Here is a 13,728-nt window from a genome sequence, read left to right on the forward strand (position 1 = left end):
TCTAACTTTATGCCACCTATAAGTTGAGATGTAAAAAGCTTAGAAAAGCGTGGAAACAGTTAGTGCTAGAATGCCAGTTTTTGGAGCAAAATGTGCCAAAGAGACGGACCTTTTTTCAATAGTAAATGTACCCCACTGTTTGCATGTTGTCAGCAGTACATCTGTTTACATGACTTCTGATTTTAGACCCACAAAAAAATGCGATTGGGCAACAAAGTGATTTCTTGACTAAGAATGAACATAATTATTGGTTAAATGGGCCCTAAAAGATTTACAGATTTACTAAAAATTTAAGGTTATGCACATGGGTAGGAAAAATGCAAGTCACCCGTACATACTAAATGGTAAAACATTGGGTAACACTGACATGGAAAAGGAATTTTAGTGAACAGCAAACTAAGCTGTAAAAACCAGTGTCAGGCAGCTGCTGCTAAGGCCAATAAAATAATGGGTTGCATCAAAAGGGGCATAGATGCCCGTGATGAGAACAAAGTCCTACCACTTTACAAATCACTGGTCAGACCACACATAGAGTACTGTGTAAAGTTTTCTAAGCAACTGGACTGCCTGCTCTCCTGGCCACATGTTCTGCGACTACTTTTAAAGTTCTAGCAGGAAATTTGGCCGCTATTATTACTGAAAGTACAACTTGAAGGTGGTATCTAGTCAAAATGAACATGTCATACTGTATGTCATAGATGCTCATGACAGAACATAATTAATTGCATTATAGGGAGCAAAAGGCTGTTAAGTAGTGTTGATCGAGCACCAAAGTGCTCGGGTGTTTGGGTTGAACACCTCAGGATGCTCAGGTGCTCTACTGAGCACAATGGAAGTCAATAGGAGAACCCGAGCATTAAACTAGGCACCCCCTGCTCTGAAGAGGGGAGGGTGTCTGGTTCACATGAAAACGTCAAAAATTTATGGAAACACCACTGGAATGGTTCGGGAACAGCATGGGGAGGATGTCTGGATGCATCTTAGACTCCCAGGTCGCTGTTGGGAACGATGTTGTCCGAGTAGTACGCCAATTTTACAGACTGACAATAATACGCATCAAACCGAAGATAAAATCGATTTTAGAGGAAAAATTGTTAGGAAACATTCTTAACTATATATTTACTTGTATATTAAGTGCAAGTGCTGCCAAAAATTACAAGGAAGAGGCACTCCGATACAACCTGTATATCACATAAAGGAGGGCCTCATTCACATTGTGGTACAATTGTTCAGGTAGTGGGACTCCTACACTCAAAGCCTATGCACTATGTACTATGTATATAAAGTGAAAGGGCTTCCAAAAATTACAATGAACTGGCAATCCAATACACCCTTTATTACACATAAAGGAGGGCATCATACACCTTTGAAAGATTATGATTGATGGCCTGCTGGTGACCCTCAAAAACATTTGGAGCAAGGGCCTGCTGGTGACCCTCTAAAACATTACGGGCGAGGGCCTGCTGCTGAGCTGACCATCTAAAACATTAGGAGTGAGGGTCTGCTGCAGAGCTGACTTTCGAAAACATTAGGGGCGAGTGCCTGCTGCTGATCTGAGCATCGAAAAAATTATGGGCAAGTGCCTGCTGCTGAGCTGACCATTGAAAATATTATGGGCGAGTGCCTACTGCTTAGCTAACCATTGAAAAAATTATGGACGAGAGCCTGTTAGTGAGCTGACCCTGTAAAACATTATGGTTGAGGGCCGGCTGGTGAGCTGACCCTCTAAAACATTATATGCAAGGTATGCGAGGGCCTGCAGGTAAGCTGACCCTCTAAAAGATTGTAGGTGACGGCCTGCTGGTGAGCTGACCATCTAAAATATTATATGCGAGGGCCTGCAGGTGAGCTGACCCTCTACAACATTAGGAGCGAGGGGAGACTAATAAGCATGTTGATATGATGGAAGAGGAGGAGGACGAGAAAAGGAAGATTGAACCATATACCCTCTTTTGTGGTGGAAGGGGTGCATGGGAATACAGTGTATTTAGTACATTATACAAAAAACATTTAAAGTGCCTTTATGTTCAGCTGCTTTCCTCTGGAGGAGAAGAGAAGTCAGGGGCAATCCAGGCCTTGTTCATTTTTATAAGAGTCAACCTGTCAGCATTTTCAGTTGACAGGCGAATACGCTAATCAGTTATTATGCCCCCAGCAGCACTAAATACCCGCTGTGACAAAACGCTGGCGTCAGGGCAGGCCAGCACCTCCAAGGCGTAGAGCGCCAGTTCGTGCCACGAGTCAAGCTTGGACACCCAGGAAATGTAAGGCACAGAGGGATCATTGAGGACGCTGACACGGTCTGCTATGTACTCCTTCACCATCTTCCAAAATGTTTCCCTCCTTGTGACACTAGGCTGCACATCAGGGTGAGCGTGCTGGCGAGGTGTCATGAAACTGTCCCAGGCTTTAGAGAGTGTTGACCTGCCTCTGTTGGAACTGCTGTGTGTTCCCCTCATCTCCCCTCCTCGGTTCGTTAAGGAACTATGCACTCTTCCACCAGCGTTGTCAGCTGGAAATTTTTGTAATCGGTGTTGTCCAAAATGCGGAAAACGGGTGGATCACGGGAAAGGCAGCCTAGCATAAAGTCAGCCAACAGGCAAGACTTCGCTCTTGTCATCAGGAGAATGACTCTCAATCTCCTCATCCTCCTCCTCCTCTTCTGACCATCCATGCTGATCAGATGGAATAAAACTTCCATGGGTACTACCCTTTATAGCGGAGGCAACCGTCTCCTGCTTCTCCTCCTCCTCCTCCTCATCATCTAATTTGCAGAACAAATTAAGTGGAATTTGGAGGGCACTCAAAAATATCAAGAGATCAAAAGGAGATCAGATCTTTAACTATCACTACGGCAATATTTGGAAGGTTTGAATAACCTCTGTCGAATAAATCGCAGAGTAATGATTTACCCCTACTGAAGGGGATTCTTGTACTGCAATTAGGAGGATTTTCTTGTTGCTTTCAGTTTTCATTTTTTCAACAATTTGGAAGAAATATTGTGCCACATTACAGCAGGACTTGATATCTACATGACCATTTGGAGGATACCTGAATAGACATTTGATATTCATTCCGCTGTGATTTTGCTGTAATTCTGCTGTGATTTTTTGCATCACTGTGATTTTTTTCATTTTTTCTTTTTCTCTTTCTTTCCTTTTTTATCATTATTATACCACTCTTTTTTTTATCATTGTTGTGTCTAGGCACATTGTGCTGTAATTTCTACTAATACCAATATATTGCAATTGAATTTTCCTCTGCGATTATTGCCAGTTGTGACGCTTCAGGTGGAAATAGTGCCCACCATAGCAACATCATCTTACCCCATATCAAAGGGGGAACACTGAGACCCACGTGGACCGTCCACACAGCAATTCACAGAAGGATTTATTTAACATAAGGTATAGGTACTATTTGGGGAAAAAATAATCTGTTGTTGTGGAAACACCATATGGATTTTTTATTTTATATTTTATCCTATATAGTGAATTTTAATAAATATATTCTTTTATACCAACAAATGCATCTGATCTCCATTTGATCTCCTGATATTTTTGAGTGCCCTCCAAATTCCACTTAATTTGTTCTACACGTTACTCGGGCTTGGGGTTTTGCCCTTAGCGGAGCACCATCTCAGGGTATTATATACTGAGCCACTGACCTCTATTTTGTAATCATCCAATTAGCTCTTACAAGATGAACTGAGGGTGGTCTGGCTATCACCCTGTGTACTGTCTTCCCCCATTTCCACCTCTTCCACATGAAAAGTGTTGGCCTTAATTGTGAGCAGCTAGCGTTTGAGTAGACACAGAAGTGGGATGGTGACGCTGATAACAGCGTTATCACTGCTCATCATTTCTGTTGATTCCTCAGAGTTTCTTAAAACCTCCCAGAGGTCAGACATCCATGCCCACTCGTCGCTTGTGAAGAGCGGAAGCTGACTGGAAAGGCGACGACCATGTTGCAGCTGATATTCCACTACTGCTCTCTGCTGCTCACAAAGCCTGGCCAACATGTGGAACATGCAGTTCCAGCGCGTGCTAAGGTCGCACAACAGTCGGTGAGCTGGCAATTGTAAGCGCTGCTGCAGCGTTGCCAGACTGGCGGAAGCTGTTGATGACTTGCATAAATGGGCACACACGCGGCACACCTTCACCAGGCAAATTGGGGTATGTTTTGAGAAACCGCTGAACCACTAAGTTGAAGACGTGGGCTAGGCATGGTATGTGTGTGAGCCAGCCGAAGTCCAAATCCACCACCAAGTTACGGCCATTATCAGACACAACCATGCCTGGTTCTAAGTTGAGTGGCGAGAGCCACAGCTCAGTCTGGTCACTTATCCCCTGCCACAGCTCTACGACAGTGTGTTGTTTGTCACCTAAGCAGATCAGCTTAAGCACGGCCTGTTGACACTTCCCCAATGCAGTGCTACACTGCTTCCAGCTATCGACTGATGGCTGATTGGTGCTGCAAGAGGGTAATTCTGAGGTGGAAGTGGAGGAGGAGGCGGAGGAGAAGAGGGTGTTGGAGCCACTAACATAGGTGGTGGTGTAAACCTTGATGGAAGTAGGGCCCGCAATCCTTGGTGTCGGTAGCACCTGTGCCATCCCAGGGTACGACTAGCTCCCGGCCTCCACAACGTTCATCCAGTGTGCAGTCAGTGAAATGAAGTGTCCCTGGCCGAAAGCACTTGTCCATACGTCAGTGGTTAAGTGGACCTTCCCAGTAACTGCGTTGGTCAGGGCACGGGTGATATTACGGGACACATGCTGGTGTAAGGCGGGCACGGCACACCGTGAAAAACAGTGGCGGTTGGGGACTGCATAACGAGGGACGGCCTCCGACATCAGGCTGCGGAAGGCCTCAGTGTCCATAAGCCTAAATGGCAACATTTCCAGGGCCAGTAATTTGGAAAGTTTCCCATTTAGTGCTATGGCCTGTGGGTGGGCGGCTAGGTATTTGCGCTTGCGTTCAAATGCCTAAGGTAAGGACATTTGTACACTGCGCTGGGATACGGAAGTGGATGTGGTCGCTGATGGTGCTTGCAAAGGTCCAGGTGTGCCTTCGACAGGGGATTGGCCAGCACGTAACACAGGGGAAGAGGAGGTAGTGGTGTGACCCGCAGACACAGATTGTGGACCCAGGTCTTCGGTCCACCTACTACTGTGCTTTGATGCCATGTGGCAGATTATGCTGGTGGTGGTGAGGTTGCTAGTGTTCATGTCACTGCTCATTTTTGTATGGCAAAGGTTGCAAATTAAAAAAATTTGGTCGTTCGCACTTTCCTCAAAAAAGCGCCAGACTGCGGAACACCTATCCCTTGGCAAGGGAGATTGCCACAAGGGTGTGCTCTAGGGAAAAGTTGCAGGCCTGTTTGGTGTGGCCTGCCTTCTCCCTTTTGCCACCCCACTGCCTCTTCCAGCCTGTTGCGGTGCTGCAGATCCCTCCCCCTCTGTACTTCTGTCCTCACTCGGCTTGCCACCTTCCCAGGTTGGGTAAGTGACTTTATCGTCCACCACCTCCTCTTCCACTTCCTCACTCTGGTCATCCTCTTGACTTGTTGACCTAACAACAACCTCAGATATTGACAACTGTGTCTCATCCTCATTATCAGCCTCTTGAGACACTAATTGCCGTTGACTTATTGGCAACTGTGTCTCATCATCATCATGCAACTCGTGAAACACTAATTGTCGTTCCCCACCGTCATCTTCTTGTGACTGTGGATGCTGAAAAGTTTTGGGAATCAGGGCACAAGATATCATGTTCCTCTTCAAGCGGGGTTGTCGAGAGGCCCAAATGAAGGAATGGCGCTGAAAAGAACTCCTAGGAATATCCAAGTGTGGGATCACTTGTTTGGCAAGACTCTCCATGGTGGGAGGAAGGAGGATCAGGGTGAGGATTATGTTGACCAGACTTTTTGCTACTGAGACTGGACTTGGTGGTTATTAAGCCGGCCTGCAAACTGGGACATAAAGCTAGGTATCGTGGATGATTGTTTTTCTTGTACTCTGGCAGCAGGCACAGTTTCAACGGACCCAGGGCCACGACCTCTGCATGCATTATTAGCATCATGGACACTTCCCTGTCCCTTACTGCTTGCCTTCTTCATATTAAATGTTAAATATACTTGAAAGTTTGTCACATGCGCAAAAACAAATTTAAAAATGTATTTAGGATGTGGAAACGTCATACAGGAGATATACTGCAGATAACGTCGCTGATGTCAGCAGCGGCTAAATAAAAATTACAGGGAATGTCACAGGTATTTTGGATGTGGAAATGTTACACATGAGATGTACCCCAGGTAATGTCACTTTCCGCAGTGGACACAGTCTACGGAAAAAGTACAATGGATGTCAGTGATATTTTTTGGATGTGCACACGTTACACAGGAGATGTAGCACAGCTAATGTCACTGTCCACAGCGGACACAGTCTACGGAAAAAGTACACTGGATGTCAGATATTTTTGGGATGCGCACACATTATACAGGAGATCTAGCGCAGATAATGTCGCTGTCTGCAGCGGCCTAACTATTGCTGATGTCAGCAGCGGCCAATATAAAATACAGGGAATGTCAGGTATTTTGTATGTGGAAACATCACACAGGAGATGTACCCCAGGTAATGTCACTGTCCACAGCGGACACAGTCTACGGAAAAATTACACTGGATGTCACTGATAACTTTTGAATGGAGGGGTTCCTCGCTTCTCAGAACGTCCACATCAGCCGTTAACCCGATGTAGTCGTTCACCTGTCGGTCTAGGCATTCCCTGATGCTGGATCCCGAGGGCGGCTCTTGATGGGTTGGCTGCAAGAATGATCTCATATCCGAAGTGACCAACACATCTTCAAACTGCCCTCTTCTTGCGGGCGCGGTAGGATTGGTACTCGCACCTATTGTGGGTGGGTGAAAAATTCCTTTGCCAGTGCCCGCACCAGCAGAATGCAGCATCTCTCGCAGCAAGGCCTGAAAATGATGCATTCTGACAGCCCTCTGAGATGCTGGTAACATGTCCGTCATTTTATGCTTGTATCGGGGGTCTAAGTACGTTGCCACCTAGTACTGGTCCTTGCCCTTTATGCTTTATATACGGGTGTCCCTCTTCAAACACTGGAGCATGAAGGCCCCCCTTTGCACTAAATTGGAAGCGGTGGAGCACTCTGGCTCCTGCTCATTGCCCAGGAGAATGTCGTCCTCGGTCTCCTCCCCCTCCCAGCCAAGGACAACACCAGTGATCCCCGAAAAGCCTGCTCATCTGACTCCTGCTGACTTGTTTCAGATGGAGTAGCCCCCCTGGAAATTCATTCAGCATTGCGACTTCCTCATTTTCCAGCTCCTGCTCCTCAACGGCTTGATCAATGACACAACGCAATGCATGCTCCAGAAAGAAGGTGTAAGGTACGATGTCACTGATGGTGCCCTGGCTGCGACTTACCAGTTTGTTGATCTCATCAAATGGCCGCAGAAGTCAGCATGCGTCGCGCATGAGCAACCACAGGCGCGATGAAAAGAAACCCAGCTCCCCAAAACCTGTCCTGCTGCAGAGTTCGTACAGGTAGTCGTTAACAGCATGTTGCTGCTGGAGCAGCCTATCAAGCATATACAAGGTGGAGTTCCAGCGCGTCGGGCTGTCACAAATCAGACGTCTGACGGGCAGGTGGTGTCATCGCTGAACGTCAGCAAGGCGAGCCATGGCCGTGTAAGATCTTCTAAAATTGTCAGAGATTTTCCTGGCCTGCCTCAAGACGTCCTGGACCCTAGGGTATTTGGCAAAAAATTGCTGCACGACTAAGTTCAGGACGTTTTGCTCTTTTTCAGCACGCTCAGCAGATTTGCACCACTGTCGCACACCACTTTACCAACTGTCAAATTTTGCAGGGTTAGCCACTGATGGGCCTGTGACCGCAGAGCTGAAAGCAGTGCAGGACTGGTGTGGCTCTTGGCTTCCAGGCACAACAGCTGCAGCACAGCATGGCAACGTCTCACCTGGTACGTCAAATAGGTTCTGGGGAGCTTTGGGGGTGCAGTGGAAGAGGCGGTAGCAGTGGAAAAGGAGGAGTCAGCTGAAGAGGAGACGGAGGATGGAGTAGGAGGAGGAGGAGGAGAAGAGGCAGGCCTGCATGTAATCCGTGGTGGTAACACCAAATCCACACGGGTGCCACGGGTTACATGCTTGATGGCCATCAGAAGGTTCACCCAATGGGCAGTAAAAGTTATGTACCTTCCCTGCCCTTGTTTGCTAGACCATGTGTCTGTGGTCAGATGTATCTTGGCACCGACACTTTGTGCCAGAGATATATTCAATTGTCGTTGAATGTGGTCATATAGCTCTGGGATGCCCTTCTGGGAGAAATATTTCCTTCCGGGGACCTTCCATTGAGGTGTGCCAATGGACAACAATTTTCTAAAGGCCTCCGAGTCCACCAGTTTATATGGCAGTAGTTGGCAGGCTAGCAGTTCCAACAAGCCAGCGGTCAGCCGTTGGGCAAGAGGATTTTCCCGCCTCATCATTTTTTTACACTCGAACATTTGGGCCACGGAAGCCTGCCTTCTGCCAGATGAACGTGACGACGGCACAGTGGAAGGTGGAGTGGAGGACAAATGGTAGGAGAGAGGAGAAGGAGAAAAGGCAGTACATGGAGCGCGGGAGTGTGGCTTTGTGGGTTCTTACGGCGTTGCTCCCACTGGGCTCGGTGATGGGAGGCCAGGAGCCTTCTTAAGGTGTTCGTCCCTAGGTGAGTGTTGGGCTTACCACGACTTATGAGTTGACAGCACAGGCTGCAGATGGCAACACTATTGTCAGCAGCTGACACGTTAAAAAAAAGCCCACACTGCGGAGCTATGTGTCGGCGTCCTGGGAGAGCAAGATGTGACTTTGCATTCCAGATACATTTGCAGTTTGCTTTTTGCCTCCTGTGCACTGTGAGTTCTGCCTGCTTCTCTTCCTTCTCCTACCTATCTGCTGCTCCGTCTCTCCCTCTGAATTCCCCTCCTATTCCTCTCTTGTGGGCACCCACGTGATGTCCATCGACACGTCATCATCGTCACCTTCACCACCACTGACATTAGAGATGTCAGAGTAGGCAGCAACAGCGGGGACTACGATCCTTGAGCTGAACTGGGTACTGTCGTCAGACCGCTGGGTGGTGGCCGTTGCTACCTCCTTTTCCTCATCCGATGCTAAGAATGGCTGCGCAACGGTAAGGTCTGGGAATGGATGGGAGAATAATTCCTCTGACTCAAGTGGAGGGGCTAGAGAGTGAGGAGGGTGCAGATACAGAGGATAAGGAGGGTGCAGAAGCGGAAGGCTGAGTGAGCCACTCAATCAACTCTGGTGCGTCCTTTGATGTAATCGCACGCACCTTCTCCAACTTCCCACTTAGGCTCTGGCCTGGTGCACCTGCCTGACCCCTACCAACACTGCGGAACAGCCTGCTACTTCCTCTGCCTGTCATTTTCAAAATGACCCTGTGCCGAAGTCCTTAGAGAAGAGCAGAATTTATGGAAGCAGGTATATCGCAGGCCTCAATCAGTATTTAGTGGAAGCAGGTATATCGCACCCCTCAATCAGTATTTTGTGAAAGCAGGTATATCGCACTCCTCAATCAGTATTTTGTGTAAGCAGGTATATAGAACCCCTTAATTAGTATTTTGTAGAAGCAGGTATATCCCACCCCTCAATCAGTATTTTGTGGAAACAGGTATATAGAACACCTGAATCAATATTTGTTGGAAGCAGGTATATCGCACCCAACAATCTGTATTTTGTGGAAGCAGGTATATCAAACCCCTTAATCAGTATGTTGTGGAAGTAGGTATATAGAACCCCTTAATTAGTATTTTGTGAAAGCAGGTATATATATATTTTGTGGAAACGGGTATATAGAACACCTAAATCAATATTTGGTGGAAGCAGGTATATTGCAACCCTAATTTGAGGGTATTTACATCCAAATCAGGTGAAAGGTGTAGGAATTACAACAGTTTGCATATGTGCCTCCCACTTGTTAAGGGACCAAAAGTAATGGGACAGAATAATAATCATAAATCAAACTTTCACTTTTTAATACTTGGTTGCAAATCCTTTGCAGTCAATTACAGCCTGAAGTCTGGAACGCATAGACATCACCAGACGCTGGGTTTCATCCCTGGTGATGCTCTGCCAGGCCTCTACTGCAACTGTCTTCAGTTCCTGCTTGTTCTTGGGGCATTTTCCCTTCAGTTTTGTCTTCAGCAAGTGAAATGCATGCTCAATCGGATTCAGGTCAGCTGATTGACTTGGCCATTGCATAACATTCCACTTCTTTCCCTTAAAAAACTCTTTGGTTGCTTTTGCAGTATGCTTTGGGTCATTGTCCATCTGGACTGTGAAGCGCCGTCCAATGAGTTCTGAAGCATTTGGCTGAATATGAGCAGATAATATTGCACGAAACAGTTCAGAATTCATCCTGCTGCTTTTGTCAGCAGTCACATCATCAATAAATACAAGAGAACCAGTTCCATTGGCAGCCATACATGCCCACGCCATGACACTATGCTTCACTGATGAGGTGGTATGCTTAGGATCATGAGCAGTTCCTTTTCTTCTCCATACTCTTCTCTTCCCATCACTCTGGTACAAGTTGATCTTGGTCTCATCTGTCCGTAGGATGTTGTTCCAGAACTGTGAAGGCTTTTTTAGATGTCATTTGGAAAACTCTAATCTGGCCTTCCTGTTTTTGAGGCTCACCAATGGTTTACATCTTGTGGTGAACCCTCTGTATTCACTCTGGTGAAGTCTTCTCTTGATTGTTGACTTTTACACACATACACCTACCTCCTGGAGAGTGTTCTTGATCTGGTCAACTGTTGTGAAGGGTGTTTTCTTCACCAGGGAAAGAATTCTTCGGTCATCCACCACAGTCGTTTTCCGTGGTCGTCCGAGTCTTTTGGTGTTGCTGAGCTTACCTGTACGTTCATTCTTTTTAAGAATGTTCCAAACAGTTGTTTTGGCCACGCCTAATGTTTTTGCTATCTCTCTGATGGGTTTGTTTTGTTTTTTTAAGCCTAATGATGGCTTGCTTCACTGATAGTGACAGCTCTTTGGATCTTATCTTGAGAGTTGACAGCAACAGATTCCAAATGCAAATAGCAGACTTGAAATTAACTCTAGACCTTTTATCTGCTCATTGTAATAGGGATAATGAGGGAATAACACACCTTGCCATGGAACAGCTGAGAAGCCAATTGTCCCATTACTTTTGGTCCCGTAACAAGTGGGAGGCACATATGCAAACTGTTGTAATTCCTACACCGTTCACCTGATTTGGATGTAAATACCCTCAAATTAAAGCTGACAGTCTGCAGTTAAAGCACATCTTGTTTGTTTAATTTCAAATCCATTGTGGTGGTGTATAGAGCCAAAAATGTTACAATTGTGTAGATGTCCCAATATTTATGGACCTGACTGTATGTGGAAGCAGGTATATAGAACCCCTTAATCAGTATTTTGTGGAAACAGGTATATCGCACCCCTCAATCTGTATTTTGTGGAAGCAGGTATATCAAACCCCTTAATCAGTATTTTGTCGAAGCAGGTATATTGCACCCTTCAATCAGTATTTTGTGGAAACAGGTACATAGGTATATATCACACCCCTCAGTATATCACACCAATCGATAGCACACCTATACCAGTCCTTAAAAGGACTTTTGTGGCCCTATTAGCTAGCGTTTGGTGTCCCTATCAGTCTGTCCCTGCTCCAGAAAGCAACCTCTCCCTACACTGGCAAAACACAGAATTTAAAATGGCTGCCAGATTGGGTTCTGTTATAGGGTGGGGGTGTGTCCATGTGCTGAAACGTCTCAATTGGCTGTGATGTCCCACCTGATGGATGTGTCATGGGTAGGGTTGACCGAACCTGAACTTTAGGATTTTTAGACCCCGGACCCGAACATTTCAGTAAAAGTTTGGGTTCGGTGTTCGGCTATTTTATGGCGCTTTTGAAAGGCTGCAGAGCAGCCAATCAACAAGCGTTTAACTCTGTGCCCTTAGAAGCCATCACAGCCATGCCTACTAATGGCATGGCTGTGATTGGCCAGTGATTATAAGTTGGAGTCACGTAGCGCTGCACGTCACACTGCTGTTACTAGTGTAGGGAGAGGATGCTGCTGCTGTGAGGGAAAGAATAGGAATGAATCTACCTAGATTTAGTTTTGTGGGTGCAGTGCACAATCTTTTTACCCTGCCCTGAGCCCAGTGACACTGAAAAATAACTTTTATCCGTCTGTTAGTTAGGTGGGCAGCGGCGGCCATTTTATGCAAGCTCAGTGCACCAGCACAGCATATGTGCTTTTGTGACATTCAAATCCAAGCTTGAAATACTGCAATAATAATCTGGCTTTAAAAAAAACACAAATTTTTGGCAATATTCTACATCTGGTGCCTTTGCAGCATTTGTCAGTGTGCAATTTAAGCTAGAAATACAGCAATAATTTTCTAGGTTTTAAAAAACACCCTTTTTGGGCAAAATACTCAATTTTACAGCCCTTGCTGCATCTGTACGTGTGAAATTCAAGCGTTATATACTGCTGTCATATTCTGGCATTAAAAAAAAACCATTTTGGGCAAAATACTTAATTTGCGGCCTTGTCTGCATCTGTCAGTGTGAGATACACGCTTTAGACACTGTTGTTCTATTCTGCTATTAAAAAAACACCTATTTAGGGCAAGATCCTAAATTTGAGAAATATGAGGAGAGTGTCAAATAAGGGACGTGGCCCCGGACGTGGTGCTGCTGGTGGAGCTCCTGTTGCAGGGAGAGGACATGGTCAATCTGTGCCAGCTACACGCACAAGTGAAACACCTTCCTCGGGTGCGAGTAGGTGACAGAACCTTCAGCAGTATTTGGTCGGGCCTAATGCGGCTCTACGAATGGTGAGGTCAGAACAAGTACAGGCGATAGTAGATTGGGTTGCTGACAGTGCCTCCAGTTCCTTCACATTGTCTCCCACCCAGTCTCCTACTGGAAGATCAGAGTTGGCACCTGCAGCCAATGTCCATCAGTCTTTCACCTCACCCCCTTGCAATTCAGCCAAGCAGTCTGAGCCCCAAGTCATGCAGCAGTCTCTTCTGCTTTTTGATGACTCTGCTAGCAGAGTTTCCAAGGGCCATCCACCTAGCCCTGCTGGAGAAGTGGAAGAGATTGAGTGCACCAATGCCCAACCACTTATGTTTCAAGAGGAGTACATGGGAGGACCACCGCAGCACGTCTCGGATGATGACGAAACACAGGTGCCAACTGCTGTGGCTTTTAAAAGTGTGCAGACTGACAAGGAGGGCAGGGATGAAGACTGGGTGGAAGATGATGTGGAGGACGATGAGGTCCTCAACCCCACATGGAATCAAGGTCATGCGAGTGACCTGTGTAGTTCGGAGGAAGAGGCGGTGGTCGCACAGAGCCACCAACACAGCAGAGGAGGGAGCAGAGTGCAAAAGCGGAGCGGCCATCCGCTAGACAGTACGCCTGCTACTGCCCACCGCAGCAAGGGACCGAGCACACCAAAGTCAGCTCCAAGGTAGGGATGAGCGAACCCGAACTGTATAGTTCGGGTTCGTACCGAATTTTGGGGTGTCCGTGACACGGACCCGAACCCGAACATTTTCGCAAAAGTCCGGTTCGGGTTCGGTGTTCGGCGCTTTCTTGGCGCTTTTTGAAAGGCTGCAAAGCAGCCAATC

At 46.7% G+C, this 13,728-nt stretch overlaps 1 protein-coding gene across 1 annotated transcript in view; it reads right to left on the reverse strand.

Annotated features, from left to right (window-relative positions):
- The window catches only part of IMPG1 (interphotoreceptor matrix proteoglycan 1), a 133,197-nt gene that overhangs the window by 94,328 nt on the left and 25,141 nt on the right, over positions 1 to 13,728 (reverse strand). The gene's annotated exons all lie outside the window — the stretch shown is intronic.

The sequence above is a fragment of the Bufo bufo genome, chromosome 4 (assembly GCF_905171765.1).
Source record: "Bufo bufo chromosome 4, aBufBuf1.1, whole genome shotgun sequence".
NCBI classification, from domain to species: domain Eukaryota; kingdom Metazoa; phylum Chordata; class Amphibia; order Anura; family Bufonidae; genus Bufo; species Bufo bufo.